This window comes from Amblyomma maculatum, chromosome 3 (genome assembly GCF_055883805.1).
Source record: "Amblyomma maculatum isolate TAMU_Amacu chromosome 3, ASM5588380v1, whole genome shotgun sequence".
In the NCBI taxonomy this organism is placed as follows: domain Eukaryota; kingdom Metazoa; phylum Arthropoda; class Arachnida; order Ixodida; family Ixodidae; genus Amblyomma; species Amblyomma maculatum.
Window position 1 is genome coordinate 123,676,379 of NC_139346.1, and position 17,565 is coordinate 123,693,943.

Genomic DNA, 17,565 nt, shown 5'->3' on the forward strand with positions numbered 1-17,565 from the left:
CCTATTGATAGCGTATATGGACACTGTAACGACTGTGTTCCGATAATTGGCCACCGTTATTTTAAAGAATCGTGTTCATACAAAGTATTAATATCTTCCGTTATGCTAACTATATTTCAAGTGTCCAATAATAATGTGTATTTTACTCACTGTTCACATGCGTGTAATATTTCATGAAAAGTGAGAGTAGTGAAAGAAACAGATGCAAATTCATACCTTCATTTATTGCACAAACCCTTGTCACAGAAACACTTGGTTTCCGATGGCAACGACATTGTGTGTTTGATGTAGCAGCCATATCAAATTTATCATGGTGTAACCTAGAAAAGAAATATACATGCTCAAAATTTCTCTGCCAATTTCACACGCTTTGTGCTAGCATCACACACATCTCTCTTCACTCAGATGCCTCTTTTTCCTCAAAATATGCTAACAGGTTTCCAACCACTTTCTGTACAAACTAGTACCTGCAAAACACCCTCAGGAGATAGAGACTATTGCTGTGTTTAGTTGTATTCCTTTTGATCCTCTATATGATTCGACATTAGTTTATCACAATAGGGGCCCAGGAAACAAAGGAGTGAAATTTACACGCCAGTATGCTTGGTCATCAGATAAACTCTCTCCTCTGACATTTGCTACATCAAGCAAATACACATGTTGAGCGGCAACGTATCAGTATGTATACATACATTTTGGTGCATGCTACCAGCAAGTGATGCCACTATGCCTGTTTGCTCCCATTTTTCCTGATTGATGCCTATGTTAGCCATAGCAGATAACACACATCTAAGTAATTACTGAAGGAGACCAGTTACACCAAGCACCTAGGTGAATACAAGAGCAATGATAGGGAATGATGAAGTATATTATAGTTACACTACAATATGCAGTCACACATACTTTTTACTACATATGCAGGTAACAAGTCTCAATAGTGTATTCCCAGAGAGTAAGAAAATAAGAAAGTGCCACTCATGCCCATCTTTTCCTTTCAAGAGCTTGTCACCAAGGTAAAATCTTTATCACATATGAAAGCAAAATTCAGAATACCTTTCTTTTATAAGAAGTCCACATGGATGCTGAAGAAACTACGCTGCTACGTCCCACTGCTACTTGTCCCGGAAGTCAGGTTGCCTTGTTACTTGTCGGCACAGACCACGGCAACAGGGTGTCTCCAGATATGGTCGAATGAAGCAACAAGAGGACTGCATGTACACATGAGAACACTAGTCAGAACAGCACGAAGAAAGATTTTTTGAATAATAAAGGAAAAGTCAAATGCACAAGTAAAAGAAACATAGGAGGAATATTTCATATGGTTGCTGAGTGACAGCATGAAAAGCCCAGAATTGAAAACGCAATGCTCCACTGAGGAAAATTACATAATCATAAAATACATAAATACATAATCATCTAGGTAATCTTAGGAATAGTGGCAAGTCTTATGTAGGCACTATCTTTTGGAGATACGTGGAAAGACAAGTCAGATGGGGTGGTAAAAAATGACTGGTTTGGTTTATGTGGTTTAACATCCCAAAACAACCCAGGCTATGAGAGATGCTGTAGGGGAGGACTTCAGAGCGTTCGACGAGCTGGGGCTCTTTAACGTGCACTGACATCGCACAGGACATGAATGCCTTTTTGCTTCAACTTTGAGCTTACTGCTGAAGTGGTCGTACTCAAAACAGGTTGGCGCTACTTTTATTTAAATTTAGACAAGGTCCTTTTGAGGATACAAGACTTGCATGTGTCCCAGCCATATTCAGGGAGACACGTTGGCCCTGTACAAAGGCTTAAAACGTGGAGAGCTTGTCTCATTAAAACCCACCCGGCCCCACATAATCACTTTTTGGTACCTAGTATTGCCTGCTTTGGCTCGTAAATATAGGCTACCGACAATAGGAGCTAAATTATTTCATCCTTAAAAAATCATGCAGCTTACTGCTGGAATATGCAGTCACACATAATTTTTGCTACATATGCAGTTAACAAGTCGTAATAGTGTATTCCCGAGAGTAAGAAATCAAGAAAGTGCCTTTCATGTCCATCCTTTCCTTCAAGAGCTTGTCACCAAGGTAAAATCTTGATCACATATGAAAGTCAAATATAGGAGAAATACCTGTCTTTTATAAGAAATCCACATGGATGCTGAAGAAACCATGCAGCTACGTCCCACTGCTACATGTCCCGGAAGTCAGGTTGCCTAGTTTTTACTTGTCGGCACAGACCACGGCAACAGGGAGTCTCCAGATATGGCTCAATGAAGCATCAAGAGGACTGCATATGCATACGAGAACACTAGTCAGAACAGCAGGAAGAAAGTTATTTTGAATAATAAAAAAAGAAAAAGTCAAATGCACAAGTAACAGAAACAAACAAGGAATACTTCATATGTTGCTGAGTAACAGCATAAAAAGAGAAGCACAGAATTAGAAATACAATGCTCCACAGAGGCAAACTACAGTAAAATGCTTGTGCACAAAATTGTCTTCTAGAGTGGAAGATTTAGTGATATATGCAAGTGGTTACGTTTATCTACTGTGCATGCATACGGTACTGTAGGAATACATTACTGTCTGGGAAGTCAACCTCCACACCACCAGGTATCAAACTATTTCAGAAGTTTCTGAAAGATTTCTATGCAATGACAGGAAGATCTTTCACTATCAAACACAGTTGCAAACAACACTAAAATCTAATGAGCCCATGTATGTTTCTCTTAAAAATGTGCGGACGAAGGAAATGTAGTTGCTGCTTTTATTTATTTACTTGTAGCTAATACTGCATCATTTCCAGCTATAGCACGCGTGAACACAATGCAAACAAACAATAGAGGTGAGCAAGCTTATCTAAAGATTTAGAATGACTTTTTGTAATAAAATGAACAGAAATCATTTAACTAGCCATGTACAGGAGACAATGCATGTACTAAAGCAGAGCTGCACAGATTTAAGAGCCTTAAAAGCTCTAGCAGAACACCCTTCTTGTCACTGTTGCCTTTTCACAAACACTACAGGCTGGCCGAGAGCTGGTTTAGATACAATACCTCTAATTATCGCATTCAAACTGATCACTTTTTCAAATACATTGATAAACACAGGTACACAGGGCTGAGATTTCAAAACATCATCTGTTGGACAGAACCCTCATTATACTCTTGGATAGGTCTGATAATAAAGATCAGCATGGCGAACAGCCATTCGGCGCTTCCATGCGCTATGCAAGCTTAATAGCCTTATCATATCTTACAGAACACTGTTGTAATTTTCAACACCTGAGAACCAAATCCATGGGGGTTTAAAGGGACATCTTTGAGCAAAGTTCACTGTAGGATATTGCCCCCCCAAAACCCAATCACAACAATCTATAAACACATGTTCGACAGCCTCTGGCTTTCTGCACAAAATACAGTTCACACCCCATGGCAGAAAGATCTCTCTCTGCCATCTATGTTTATCCAGGCAGAACCCAAACATGTAATTTAAAAAAGAAGATTTTTAGCAGGCTGTAAAGGCATTCGTTTTACATGTTAGGATGCATTATTATTTGATAAACACAAAAGGGCCGCTACACTGATACTTCCCTTCGTCTTGCAGCCCACTCCTTCTGTAACAAGCCCCCTCATGTTTGCAGAACTCAAAAACACACAAAACAATTAAACAAAAAATGTTTTCCAACAGATAAATATCAACATATTACTTTTATTAATGCTAGTAACTATTTGGCTCTACGGTTAACGATGCATTTATTTAGGTTGTGAATAAAATGAGTTCGGAAGTTAATTGCAAATCTTGGTGACTAGCAAGAAAGTAAATATTTGTGTATATGCTGCTTTGAGCAAAGTAAATCTTCTCATTTAGTCACAGAAAAACAGAATACCACTTGAACGAACGTCACTTCGACGATGTATTCAGTTGTACGAGCTTTATAAATCCCCCCACTGAAGCTCTATTGAACACTATGCAAACGCACTTCATTTTAACAAACTTCAGTTATGGCTCATTTCAGTTCAACGAACATTTTCCGCGATGCTATCCTGTGTCTTCAAAGTCATACTGAGCGCTTAAAAAAGCACAGTCCGCACTCTTTGTAGCATATTCTTATGTTAAGAATCACACTTCATTATCGCGTGAAGAAAAGTGGCCGTTATTTAGCTTTAAAGTGAATTGACTGTCTAAACTAGCTTGTAACCAGTTGAATCCATAGCTGTCTTTGCACGCTTAATTAGGTGTAGAGTCACAGCCAGTCAAAGCCAGATCTTCAGCCCTACTAGGCCCTTTAGCCCCAAGAATTGCGAATGTGTGCATTTTGGTTAACCGTGATCTGCTTGGAGAAAATGAAAGCCTTTTCTCCTCAGCGGGCCGTTGTGATAGGCAAGATTCTCAGGAGCTTGCACAGTAATCGAGTTCAAAACCACTGTAGTCCTTTCAAAAGTGCTGCAAAAGGTTACGGATTCTTCACTTGCAAATCAGTGCAGTGACAAATAAATGGGCCCAGATAAGATTTGAATAACCTAAAAATCTGTGACAAATTTTCTCTTTTTGGGCTCCAAGATTACCTCGGAAGGAGACTGCAGCCATGAAATTAGGAGACGCCTGCTTCTGGGAAAGAGAGCAATGGTTAGCCTTGACTGCCTAGTAAAGAGCAGAGACATTAGTCTGCCAACCAAGATCCGTATAACTCGTGCTATGGTCTTTACAGTTGTGATGTATGGATGCGAGAGTTGGACTGTGAACAAGGCTGACCGCCGAAGAATTGACGCGTTTGAATTGTGGTGCTGGCGAAGACTCTTGAGAGTTCCTTGGACTGCCAGAAGATCAAATCAGTCAATATTGTCGACCATAAACCCTGACTGCTCATTGGAGGGTCAAATTCTAAAGTTAAAGCTCAGCTACTTTGGTCATCTGATGAGAAGAGAGGAGTCGCTGGAGAAAGATTTCATGTTGGGAAAGGTTGAGGGTCGCCGGAGAAGGGGTAGGCAGTGAACGCGATGGTTAGATGGCATCCTCGAGGCACTGCAGATGAAGTTATGTGATGTTAGGAAGATAGTGAGAGACCGGAAAGCGTGGCGTGACATGGTCCATAGGGTCACGAAGAGTCGGACAGGACTGAACGACTGAACTGAATATTTCTTGAAGCTAATGAAAACAATCTTCCACGCATTTATTTCAGTCCAATGAACTTTCATTTCAACAAACTTTTTCCTAAGGTCCTTTGAACTTTGTTCAAGTGAAGCATCACTGTATGTGTACATATGCTGAGGCAGTCTAAATAAACAGTAACTGAATGTCAGCATGAACATGCACACATATGCACAGTGCAGTCAGCTATATTATGAAACCATGTTTGTCACTGAGCTATTAAAACACAGGTTTGCTCAATTTTGTCTCAACTAGAAATAGAAGGTACTACTGCAATAAAACAGCTAAGTATATCTCCAGTTTTAAAGCTCTGAAGAGGCCACGAAAAATTTTCTTTAGTGCAGACTATGACCAAGATTCACCAACACGTCAGTCTTGCGCTAAATACACAGCAAGAATCATAACACCGAGCTGGTTTCAAGCTTTGCTTTAATGAAGCCTGTTACACATCCGCCCTTTTTACTCTCAAAAGAAAACAATAAATGCAAGAAAGGATGAACCAGCAAAAAATTTACAGTTATAAAGCAAACACATGAATGCAAAAAACATCAGCATGTGATACCTACCAATTCAATGTCTCCTTTACAGGAAGGATGCTTTAGGGCAGGGCACCCATGGCTGATAGAATAAACTGCCTCAACAGATTCATGACCCTGTCTGCTTCATATTCAGGCAGCACTCCCTCGACGGCAGATGAAATCTGCTGCAAAAGCAGTGTGACAATACAATTGCATCAGCTGGACTGCAAGCATTATTGCCAAACAAGCCGTAAACGCAGTAAAAGAAAGACTTCATTAAATCCATGCTTCTCAAAATCCATAACATACCATTACTTTCCCTATACTTCTAAAGAAAAGCTGTCTCAGAAAATGAATTCCTAGCAGCTCTAGGTCACATGCCATAAGTTACAAAAAAACTCGATCCTATCATCTGTTTCAATTCTGACCCTTGTCAGCAATGTCAAACATTAATAAACGAAGAACTTCCATAGTTGAAATTCACTTTTCAAAATATGCTGTTTCTCTGTGAAGCTTAAAGGTTCTTAGAAATTAAACAAAACAGAAGACTAAGTTAGAAAGCTCTAACCACTTACTTCACAGCCAATTGTTAGCTTGACCCACATAACTTGCCACGCCTCCGTAAAAAAAAAAAAGAAAGAAAACCGTTGGGACTTAAATAAACAATACGTACTGACATACTGAGGATACAAATATAACTATTACTGTGTTGGAGTCTGCGAATTGTTATGAATGAAATGATATATCCCCCCCCCCCCCAATCTGTGCTTACTCGAAAGGAAAGCTTAAAATACAGTATAATTTTACGCGCAAAAGTCGTTGCTTATAGACTATTCCAATAAACCTCGAATTACCGTCTCTATGTGCAAATAGCTCAGCAAAGAAACCCTATAAATAAAAAAGATAGGTAGCGAGCGATCGCACACATCTGATGGAAGATAAAAATAGCGTCTACATCGCTTTTACGCAGTACAAGGCCTCTCTCAATATTTGAAGCTGACAGTTATGGCTGAGAGGCAAAGCGATTGTTTACGTTTGAATAATTGGTAATAACTCCGCAAAAACTAACGCCTTAAATATCTGAACTTTGTTGCAAAATGATCGGAAAGAGGCCGCGGACCATCGAGGATCACTTTCTAGAACTTAACTAGGTGCTAAAAAGGCTAAACGATGAAAAATCTTCCTAGCACATTGGTCGTGCTGTGTGCAGCAAATTAAAAAATGGGTAAACGCGTGTAAGTTAAAAACTGCTCAGTTCAGAAACAAAATTTTCCGCGAGTATGCGCGAAGGGTTTATAAAAAAGGAATGAAAACGTTTGGCAACTTACATTCAAGATTTCTGGCAGAAAGACGTATTTTTTTTCCGTGCTCGACGTAGCCAAACGCCGCCTCCCCGAGAAGTTTTTTTGCAGATCTTCGGGGCTCGACCACGTGACACAATCACGTGACACAATGCCTCTATTTTGCACGCATTCTGAGAACAATCACGTGACACATGGGCGCCGTAGCCAAGCCGTAGTCTCGCGTCCGCTCACGCGAGTATCGTGGAGTTCGCTTTTTTTTTTTTTTTTTAATCGCGCTGCCGCGCTCCTCAGACGAAAGGCGGGAAGCGTGGAATGCCGAGCGAGCCCCGGTTCTGTGCGTTCGCAATCTTTTGCTTTCGTTCTTTTTCTTCCGGTGGTTTTGTGGGGTGGCTGGTATTCGAGGCGACGCAGAGACTCGGAGTGGCGAGCCCGTTTCTTCACAGCGCGCTGCATGGATCGTGTGTTTGCTTTCCTCATTGTAATGAAAACTTGAGTTCTGACCCTATGCGGGGCCACACATATTGAGTACCTGCGCATAAGATATTTGCACACACGCCCGCTCACACACATGCAGATTTGCAGTGGCGGAAAAGATATAGCTCTCAAGACTGAGAGCATTATCCATTTATGCTAAATAAACACGAAAAACTGATTGCTGATTTGGTTACTTTTACTCGGAGACAGCTTCGTGAATATTTTGTGAAACTTGGAAGTCATCCTTTTCGCTGTATTGATGACATCACTGCGGTATTACCATAAAATTGCGCTGTTATTCGGTAAACACATATCTATTTTCCTTTTTTTACATTTGATGCTGTTCATCTCTGTAATGCCTGCAATGTTTATGCCTGTAATGTGTTCCATGTAAACTCTCAAGCAGTGTGCAACTGCTTTCTCGCTGAGGAGCCCCCCTCCCCCTCCCCCGTCCTCGGATTTGAAAATAAGAATGATTGATTGAGTGACAATTTGATTGATTGATTGATCGATTGATTGATTGATTGATTGAAGGGCGCGTAAATGTTAACGTAGCAGGCAAATCGCCAGCGCTACCTAGCTGCCGATCAGGCTAAAGCAGTCCATAGCAAACTTTAAAAAAATAAACGAAAGGAAGGAAGCGTGCAACCTGCTCTGTGATTTGCCGAGGGCAGCTCCAAGCCGTCACAGGTTTGATACCATGCTGTCTACGTTGGCAAGCCTGCCCGCTTCTCCTTTCCCACCTTCCGCACTTCAAGGGGGGGGGGGGGGTGAAGAATGCGTGCGTACGTGCTGCTGTGTGCTTTGCTCGCAGGACGGCTAGACACTCCCCCTCCAGCTCGAAGGTGCGCGCTCCGATGGTCAAGCGCCTCCTTGCATCCTCCCCGCGCATTGGATTTGAGACACCTTGCAACCACCCTCTCGAGAGGGTGGCTGCAGCTAGAACTAGCATAACGTTCTTAATGGATCACAACACACGGAAGGATGAATATGTTCAGCTACAGCTGGTTCATATTCCGCGGTTCTGCATGTTAATTGCTGTTAATTGTGCCGTAAGGGCACTTAATTTATGCACAGAGCAAGGTCAGTGCTGCGGACCGCAGGTTGCGCGGTGATATAGTTCACCAGGCTGAATGAGCGCGATGCGAAGGCTGAGAGCGAATATGCGTGTTTCTGCGGGCGCATTCTATGCCGTTATGTGTGCTAGTTCGCCCGCACCGCCCCCTTCTCTGCGCCTTCCCTTTTCCGCTCTCTTCTCTTACCATTAGCGCGCCTCCCTTCTCTACCCTTGCCCTTAGCACGCACCTCAACCAGACACCACCTCCAGCAAAAACATAACAAACAAAAGTAGAACCTGTAGAGCACTCGCTCGGTTGACGCACATGCCCAAAAGCTTCTGTGTGGTCTCGGATAACCTCCGCGAGCGAAACATACGATGCGCGCGGTCAGGAACAGATGGCTGAGATATGGCCGCTGCCTTGCCGGGAGCTGTGGCGCAGAAGTGAATAAGACAATTGCTAACATATTGAGCGCGGCGATAGAAAATGTCGGCGACGCGGACGCCGATTTGTTTCCATAAGTGGTGGGCAGGGGCGTAGTGTGAACAGTGGGGTGGCTCGACGGCATCAGGGTGCACAGTTCTAATCCCGATCGTGTCGATAAAAGAAAAAAAAAAGAGAAGTTGATTTTTTTTTTCTGGTGAAAGTTTTGTCCTCCTCAGGGAAAAGCACTCTCCATTTTCCAGTAATTTCGGCGTGTGAAAAGAAAAGGGGGCGGAGGGGGGGGGGGGAGCTCGTTCGGTATTTTACTGAACATGTGCATATACTCAATAGTTGTGTGTATACCATCAAATAATGCTAAAGTCCAGCCCATACAGCTTCTGGGCTACGTGGATCCGAGCGTCCAGGGCGTGCGCCTCTTGGAGAGCATCGCGCGATGTAACCCGACAACACCACACAGCGCACATTCGCCATCGTAAAGTTGGCGGCGCGGTGGCTGACGCCGTGCTGTCCGCGTTTACCTTCCATTTGTGATGTTTTAGTCTTTAATGGTGCGAGCGAGCTCGATAACAGGACTCAGTGCGTCCTCAACAAGAGCGGACGCTTGACGAAGAAATGCGCGATGAAGAAAGAGTGAAATTGTAACCAGTTAAATTTTTCAAAATATAAACTTATACGTTTTTATCAATAATTCTTGCAAATTGGTCGTATCAATTGTCTTTTTCCATTTCTTTTTTAACAGATGTTATCATAATAAAAATAAAAAAGTAATTATAATATGATTTGCAATGAACAGCATGCACTCGGTCAGTTAATTGGGACTATACACTTTCAATCTGAACATTTTTTCTGACATGCCAAATTGCTTCAATATATTGCAATAGCTGTGTATGAGTGGTATAACCAGACATAATTGTCGAGGGCGTTATACGGCATCGATAAAAAAAATTGCAAAAAAGGCCGAAAAAAGGAGTTCAAAAACTTTCGGAAGGTGTTTTGACCTCGAAACAGAGCCCTCGCTATGCCCCTGCTGTATATTGACAAGCATATATACAGAGAAGTATATTGGCGTAACAACTTGCTATGTACTAACTTTATATGAACTGATCTAAATACACAAAAGTAACCGTGTTTGAACTTCGTATTTACACATGTCCATAGGGATTAAAAGTACGTACAATATTGATAGAGTCAATAAGGTGTTAATAAAAATCTAAAGACTGTTGACGACCATTTTTGTTCATTCTAGAACTTTTTTCTCCAAATAATCTGTGTTCCGAGTCAGTGTTATGATTACTTACAGCTGCGTGCTTCGATAAGGCTTTTTTTACATTATAACTCATGCTGCTTCAATCAACTTTTGTGCTTTAACGTAACTCTGTTTGCAGGGGGCATCAAAGTGCGCAAGCATATTCGGGAAACGCAACTTCTCCTTCATGCTTACATAAAGGTAGAGATGGATAGAGCCTACCATACATCATACCCCAGTAAAAAACGGGCAGCGCATTCTCTCATTTCCTGAATGTAAAGCACAGGAGCCAGTTTCTTGACGGACGTACTGGAGTCCTCCTGTCCATAACGTGACGGTCGTTGTTGGCCATGTTGATCAAATCACATGAAATAGTATCCGCAGCTTACGAGGTAGTTTCTGATATTTTCAGAGTACAAAGTCACGTTCCAAGACCTTCATAAATTCTTGCTGTGTTGCAATAAAGCGCTATAACAATAATATCTTCAAAGAGTGAAGAGGTGAAATGCGTTAAAACACAGGGATGTCACAAATGCGTTTTCTTACAGCTTAACAAATAGTTAATGATAGCTTACCTTTGCTACGCCTGGATATACGTAGCGAAAAGCAGTGCCTAGCACCTCGGGATCAGAAGAAGTTATTTCTCCAATCTTGTGCGCGTTCGCCAGCACATAAACTCTCCTTGGCTTACAGATTCGAGAGAAGCTTGCCGTATAGGTCGCGCCGCGCTCAGGCTCCTCCAGAGCGAAACCCTATGAAAATTCACACAAATCTACTGGGTGCCAGAACACACCGACCTAGCAGGAACGAACGCGCCGACGAGGTAGCGGGAGGGTATACGAGCCGAGCTTCCTCCCAATCAGACGATCTACCCGAGCGATTCGGCCCTACATACTCAGACATTCTGAACTACTATAAGGGGGTACCGATCCGCTATCCGCCGCCTCATCGTGATCTAAATCAACACGAGGCAGTGTACAGGCGAAGACTGCAAACAGGAACATTCCCAAACCTGCATAACGTTCGCAAGATTTACCCGTCGCAATATCGGGACACCTCTCCGTGCTGTGGTGGAAAACCTTCGTTATACCACATCACGTGGGAATGTAGTAATAAGGATAGATTTCGAAAAGACCCGAGTGCGGAACATTGGTAGAGCCGGCTCTCCAGCGGTGATCTGGGTTGCAAACTAAGTCTGATCCAGCACGCCCAGCGAGCAGCGAAGCTCAGCGGAGCCCTGGAATAGGGGCTCCGACCCTTTGAGAAGAAGGAAGATGGACCTCTTCTTTCTCGTCTGCTACTAGCACTAGACCTTTCTAAAGAAATCAATGTTTTTCCTATCCTATCCTATCCTTGGCTTCCATGTCGAGTGCGTCTAAGTTCACCTGTTTTCTATATTTCGTTTACAAGAAAGGAAAGGCGAAACATCTGTCCCTCGCGGAAGGCAAGAAGCACCGCCTGGCGGCGTTGGAGCGCACTCGTTCCCGCTTGGTCCTCATAGATGACGGCCGATGGGTGACGTCACATTCTTGATGTCACCCTTATTCAGTGACATAACTATTTTAGTCTTTCGTGCTTTCAAATATCGCGCCAATCGCAGTATTTGCGACTCGCAGAATGCTGCTATCATCCTCACGGTAGACAAGCGGAATCATGAAGCGCGTTTCAGGACCTGTGGCGTTCCATAGCGGTTAAGCGCTCGGCTGGGAATCCAAGAGTTGTAGGTTCGATTCCCGGATGGAGACTCTTTTCTTTTAAATAAGGAGTCGCACACCTATTAAGCGTTTCCAGGCAACGCCGGCCGAGCTTGGCGAGGGGGCTGAGCAGCTGTCCTTGGCTGTGACGTCACTATGTCGCGGCATACGGCATATGCCACTATGTCTCGCGCATGCGCACAACTGCAAATCTGTGCACCACCTCACGCGAAGCTCGGCTCCGACTCTCGAAGTGAAGCTTTTCGGTTCAATGGACAGTTTCTGGGGAGCTCGATTGTTGTGCATAAGGAGGCGGGATCGAATGCTGGCCTCGCGGACCCTTATCGATTCAGGCAAAGAGCTAGGCTCCCATTAACTGCACGATGGCAGTGCACCGTAAAGAATCCCAGGTGGCCGAAATTTCCGGATCCCTCAACTACGGCGTCTCTCATACCATGCGTCAATTCGGGGCGTTAAAACTCAAGGCCAAACCTCACAGATTCTGGCCTTCCCATGAAAAGAGCAAGTAGAATATTGTTATCCATTCATCTCCTCTTGTAAAGCAAATGGAATGCCATTTTCCAAGCTTTGAGAAGAGTATTACTACTGTGAATGTTCTTTACAATGGTTCTTAGGGCTATAATTCTATCTGCTACTACAGTCAGTGAGAAGCTGATGCACATGCGCTAATTGCCTTGATGTACGACATGAACTGGTAGGTTTTCAAGCAAGAATTAAGATTGTACCTGCAGGCTACACAGTTGACCGAAGTTGCAGAAAGAGCCAAACTCCTGACTGCTGCTGCCAATGGCTCACTGTAAATCTTGCATACGCTAACTTTTGCGGATGGCGGCAGCAAGTAAGACTATATGACACGGTAAAGAAATTTATTGACTACTTATCAGAGGAGCAAAATGAAGTCTTTTAAAGGTAATCTTGGTAAACGTGTAGAGCCCAGGGGCCCCTCTCTGAGGCATTTTGTGTGGCTTGTACTGCAATTGCAGTGTTCGAAACTCTTGATGGTAGGAAGGTTCTTTTTTGTCCTACCGTCTTCATTGGGAGGGACCAAAGGTAAGTCAGCACCACTACATAGCTCAGAAGTGGACCCCTGGCCTCTACACGTTTGACAAAGGCTGTGCGTCTTCAGAACAGGAATGCAAGATGAAGCCGAAACAGTGAAACATTTTGGGTGAAAGTATTATTGCCGCACAGTATTACACCACATCGCGGGGAATCCCAGGCTCATCCTTATAGCACGTGGAAACTAAAAAAAAAAAAAGAAAGGAGGTGGCAAATACCAAAAGATTCAAAGTCAAACTATAGGAACCCTACCGTAGTGGCGCAGTGGATAGGGTGCGCAACTACTGTTCCTCAGGATGCAGGATCTAGTCCCAGCCTGGGCTGCCGCTTTTCGGCGGGGGCGAAAAACAAGGTGCCCGTTTGCGGTACGTCAGTGCACGTTAAAGAACGCCAGGTGGTCGAAATTCCGGACTCCTCCACTATGGCATCTTTCATAGCCTGAGTCGCTTTAGAACGTTAAACCACACACAAAAAACCAAATCAAACTATAAGATATGTAAAGTGAGTAAATGGGGCGAATGGTAAATACTTTTCATCACTGATAAACCGGGCACAAGGCGACGGCAAGCGTGATGTCCGTATACGTTTTATTGGCCAGCAGGCATATTTTTGCCCAATTTGCATTTAGGGACTTAGTTCTGGGGACTCTATTTCCGGGGCCATTTTTTCCAGGGAAATCTTTAGCAGAATCAGTCTCTCCTATACCTCATTGCTACTCTGTACAAAGCTGAAATAACGGAGTAATTAATACTTCCGTCAATATCAACAACCCAATAAACGTCCGCAGATAGAACGTTTTCAGAATGCCTGTTGATCGAGCTTTTGGAATACTGCAGTTCTAATGGAGAAATTTTCAATGGAGGCGAAGAGCAAAGCGGCCGTGTGCTGTGCGATATCAGGGCACTTTATTTAAACCCAGTTGGTCTAAATTTCTGGAGTCCTTTACTACGGCGACTCTCATATCCTGAGCCGCAATGGAGACGTTAAACCCCACAAAAGAAACAATGGAGCAAAGCTAACTATATATACGAATTAAAAAAAAAACGTTTGCTGCAGATGGTTTCGCTTTTTACTGATTTTGCCACCGTTTTCATTTTGTTAGCATGTTGTGATACAGTGGAACGCCGTTCTGTGAAATATTTCCGATTGTTTATGAGCTGAATAAATGAGCCATCTTTAGGGCTCATTTTCAGTGCCATTGCAAGTTAAGGTAGGCCGAGGTGGATTTAACAATGCCCCCGATGATATTGTCACGTGATAACGACAGGGACTTCGGCAACGGCCGAAGAAACTTGGTTTTACCTAATAATCTCTTTATTATGCGGACTGGCGCACGAAAAAGAGAATAATGGAGTAAAAATTTAGGAAGGACGTGTTCGTGAATTGGGCGGTTATCAGGGTTGTAGAAACGACGCAGATATGAAGCGATAATTTATCTGAACACTTTAAGCTGAAAACCACTTGAATATCGCTTCGGTCATAATGACATATCTTCACTTTTTGTCTTTGGTAAGTGTAAAGGTCCAGTTCAATTAAAAATAAATGACCTAAAACTATTGCTTTGTCGAGTTAATATGTAGAAAATATATGCCTATATGTAGAAAGTACAGGATGGAGTTTAATTTTTTTTCCTGTCTGTTGCCGTATGAAATACATGCTGGTCTACAAGAGCGAGCAAATTTTTTTTTTTTTTTTGTAGCTGCGACATGAACTTTCTCAACTCTTAAATGCGCATATGTAGACTGAGTTCTCTATCACTTTTTCTGTTCTTATCTGTAGATCCCAAAGCAATGCTTCGGGCGTAGCTTCCTGTAAGAATGGATGAATCACCACTTCAGTCTCAGTGACAGGCTCGGTTCTTATCTTACCCCTTTTAGGGTGGAGATTATCTGTTTCCAGGTTACAGATGCGCACAATGAAACATTTGTGGTCACTAAAGGGATTTTCTTTCAAATGGGGAGTTTTAAGAGTTTTGAACACAGATGAATCAGAAAGGTGTCCTCACTATCCTCCAAATAAGATAAAGGTACTTTGACCCTAATCCAGGAGGTTTCTGGTTCGAGCCGTGCCAGGGGTCATGTTTCTTGGAATAAAACTAATCCCATGTGCTGCTTATCTTGCCACGTACCACCTGACAGCAAGTCTTCAGTACGTGGAAGAACCTTATTGGTTGCTACAGGTTACTCTCGCCTCAACTCCTGTTACCAACTCACGTGACATGAGTGTCACTTTATGGGTAGAAGTCAAGCCAGCTAAGTCTCACTTTCTGCTCTCCACTGTTAGTCTTCATTTCATCATGGGGATGCGCGTCAAGACGGTTATGTCGTTAGCCAGCGTGAAATTAGCTGGCATCAGCGACAGCCGCAAAGGCCAGGGCCTGCTTCAGTGTCTCATGCTGCGGCGTCTCCACCGCCAGTGGTCTTGTCTTAGTGAGGATCAGCGGAAGAGAAGAGTGAAAGGCGATGGCAGGATACGCGATGGTACCAGAGGCTCAGGAAAGAGGTCCCACCACACGCCAAAGAAAAGCCGAAAAAGGCTACGAGAGGAGTCTGAAGGTAAGTCATTGTTTTTCTGTACGGTGATTTAGCAGTATAATGTCCTCTAAAGAACGCAGTATCTTCTGTGCGAAAGTTCTTTATTATCTCAGTTTTTCAGCAAGTAATATATTTTCGCTTATGGTTTAAAACAACGTGTAGATTTTCGTCCAAGATTTACAGCATCTGCCATAATGCATCTATATTTTAGCATTGGTTGCACAGTCACACTTTATAATGTTTTCCTGGTACTACAGTGTTCTGCCCTAATAATATCGTCTTACATCAAAGGCCGTTGTGCACCAGCTTTTGACGATTATCCTACCAGGTCCCTGTGATTTCTGCACGTGTATTGAAGTTTCACCAGTGCTGTGAAAGTGCATTATCCTTGTAGCGCACTCTGGTGTAGTAAGTGTCTATTCCTTGTGGCATTCCGTGGGTGTAGAAAGAAACGTCCGCGGAACTTATGACTTCAGAGAAAAAGGTCCGCGAGAAAAAAAGTCTCGCACTTTTTTTGCATTCTTTCTTAGGTTACGAATAAATGTCACCGTCATTTGAGCTGGATTTTCTTGGCTCTTTAGACGTTTATAGGCGCTGTAAAAGGCATAGTGGAAGAGCGAGCAATCTAACATGACAGCTGCCTCGTTTTATACGGTATGCGTTGTGAGCTCCACCGCTTATTAAGCGATATATACGACAGGTCTAATGTTACACATTCAAAACTGCTCAACTTGCAAGGTACGTGGTAGTCTTGGGGAACAGCTCATAACATAATGCGTCCCTGAACACTGCGCAGATCCTCAATTGACGATGATCAAATCTTCTGGCACGAAGGTGTGGAAATCGTGCTGCACTTACAGGTTTGAAGGAGATGCTCAACTAGATAAGGCAGACTGACATTTAAGCAGTGGTTGGCATTGCCCACCCTAAAGCAATGCTCCAAGTATGCGATTATATAAGGCAGTTGATCAGCGCGCCGTTTCCCGCGAAAACATGGTGCGCTGCCACACTGTTACCGCTGCCATGTACTTTTTTCATGACAGCCAAGCAAAGATAAATATTTTGTAACTTCCAAGCCGACATTATGAAGCGTTCTAGCATGCTTCATTAAACGGCAAACGCGGTCTACGCTTTTTAGCGCGAGTACTATAGCAAGAGAGAATAAAAACAAACGGCGACAGCAAGAGACGAAAGTAGTGTCCAAGCTAACATGATAAAAAAAGATGTAACGCAAGATCAGTAAATATCGATCACGGTAAATGCACACATCAGAAAACGCCGGCAGCAGTTGATGACAAGTTCGGTCGTTGCGGTACGTTAGCGTCATGCTTCCCATTTCGCAAAAGTGAACGTTTTTCAGACCAGGTTTCTTAAAGGGATATTTTTAGCGGAATCCTCCACACCACCCTGCTCAAAGCGATGCTAAAGAGCGACGCTAATATTTTCGACATTTTAACAATAGCTCTCACAAACGTTTTTGGTGGCAGCAGATTGTCTATTGGGTATTCTCTTTATTCATTGCTCCATGCGTGTTACGAAAAGGAAAATATTCCGGTCCGTTGATTGTTCTGTTAGCGTATTGGAGATGAAACAATGTCCGGCATATGCGAGAAAACATTTCCTGGCCGCACCTGCCTTTCGAGGGCAGTTCAAGACGCTTCGCTGAGAAAGGGCTATTGAGGTGGACAAAATTATAGGTTGTCGTGATACCTTAATCAAATTATTCAAGGTTTAAAAGAACTTCGCAGCTGGCAATTTAGGGCTCATTTCCCGTTTCTTAGTCCAGTCGGCCCGTGTCCGACAGATGGCCTTTAAGCACACGTCTGTAGTGCTGTCTTAATGTTTTATGCACTGTCTTCTGTAAACCAAAAAGTGACTACTTTATGCAAAATAATGTATACGAGGACCGAATTGTCGTTATCATGCGGTCAGGTTGGTACCTAGGAATCCTTCTAAGCTTATGTCTAATTTTTCGGCTAGTGTAAGCATGAATTATGAACATTCTAAGGCGCACGGTTTGATCCGAGTGAAAAATGCTTCTCCAAGTTTATGCAGGAATATTTACAAGC

The 17,565-nt window shown here is 43.1% G+C and overlaps 1 long non-coding RNA gene across 1 annotated transcript; it reads right to left on the minus strand.

Annotated features, from left to right (window-relative positions):
• Positions 1-205: 205 nt before the first annotated feature.
• LOC146195936 (uncharacterized) lies at positions 206-7,123 on the minus strand. The gene is made up of 5 exons (XR_014706056.1): positions 6,991-7,123; positions 5,711-5,847; positions 2,123-2,280; positions 1,054-1,208; positions 206-320 (listed from the first exon to the last, which is right to left on the minus strand). It is a non-coding gene; the product is annotated as an uncharacterized LOC146195936 (long non-coding RNA).
• Between the last annotated feature and the right edge of the window lie 10,442 nt (positions 7,124-17,565).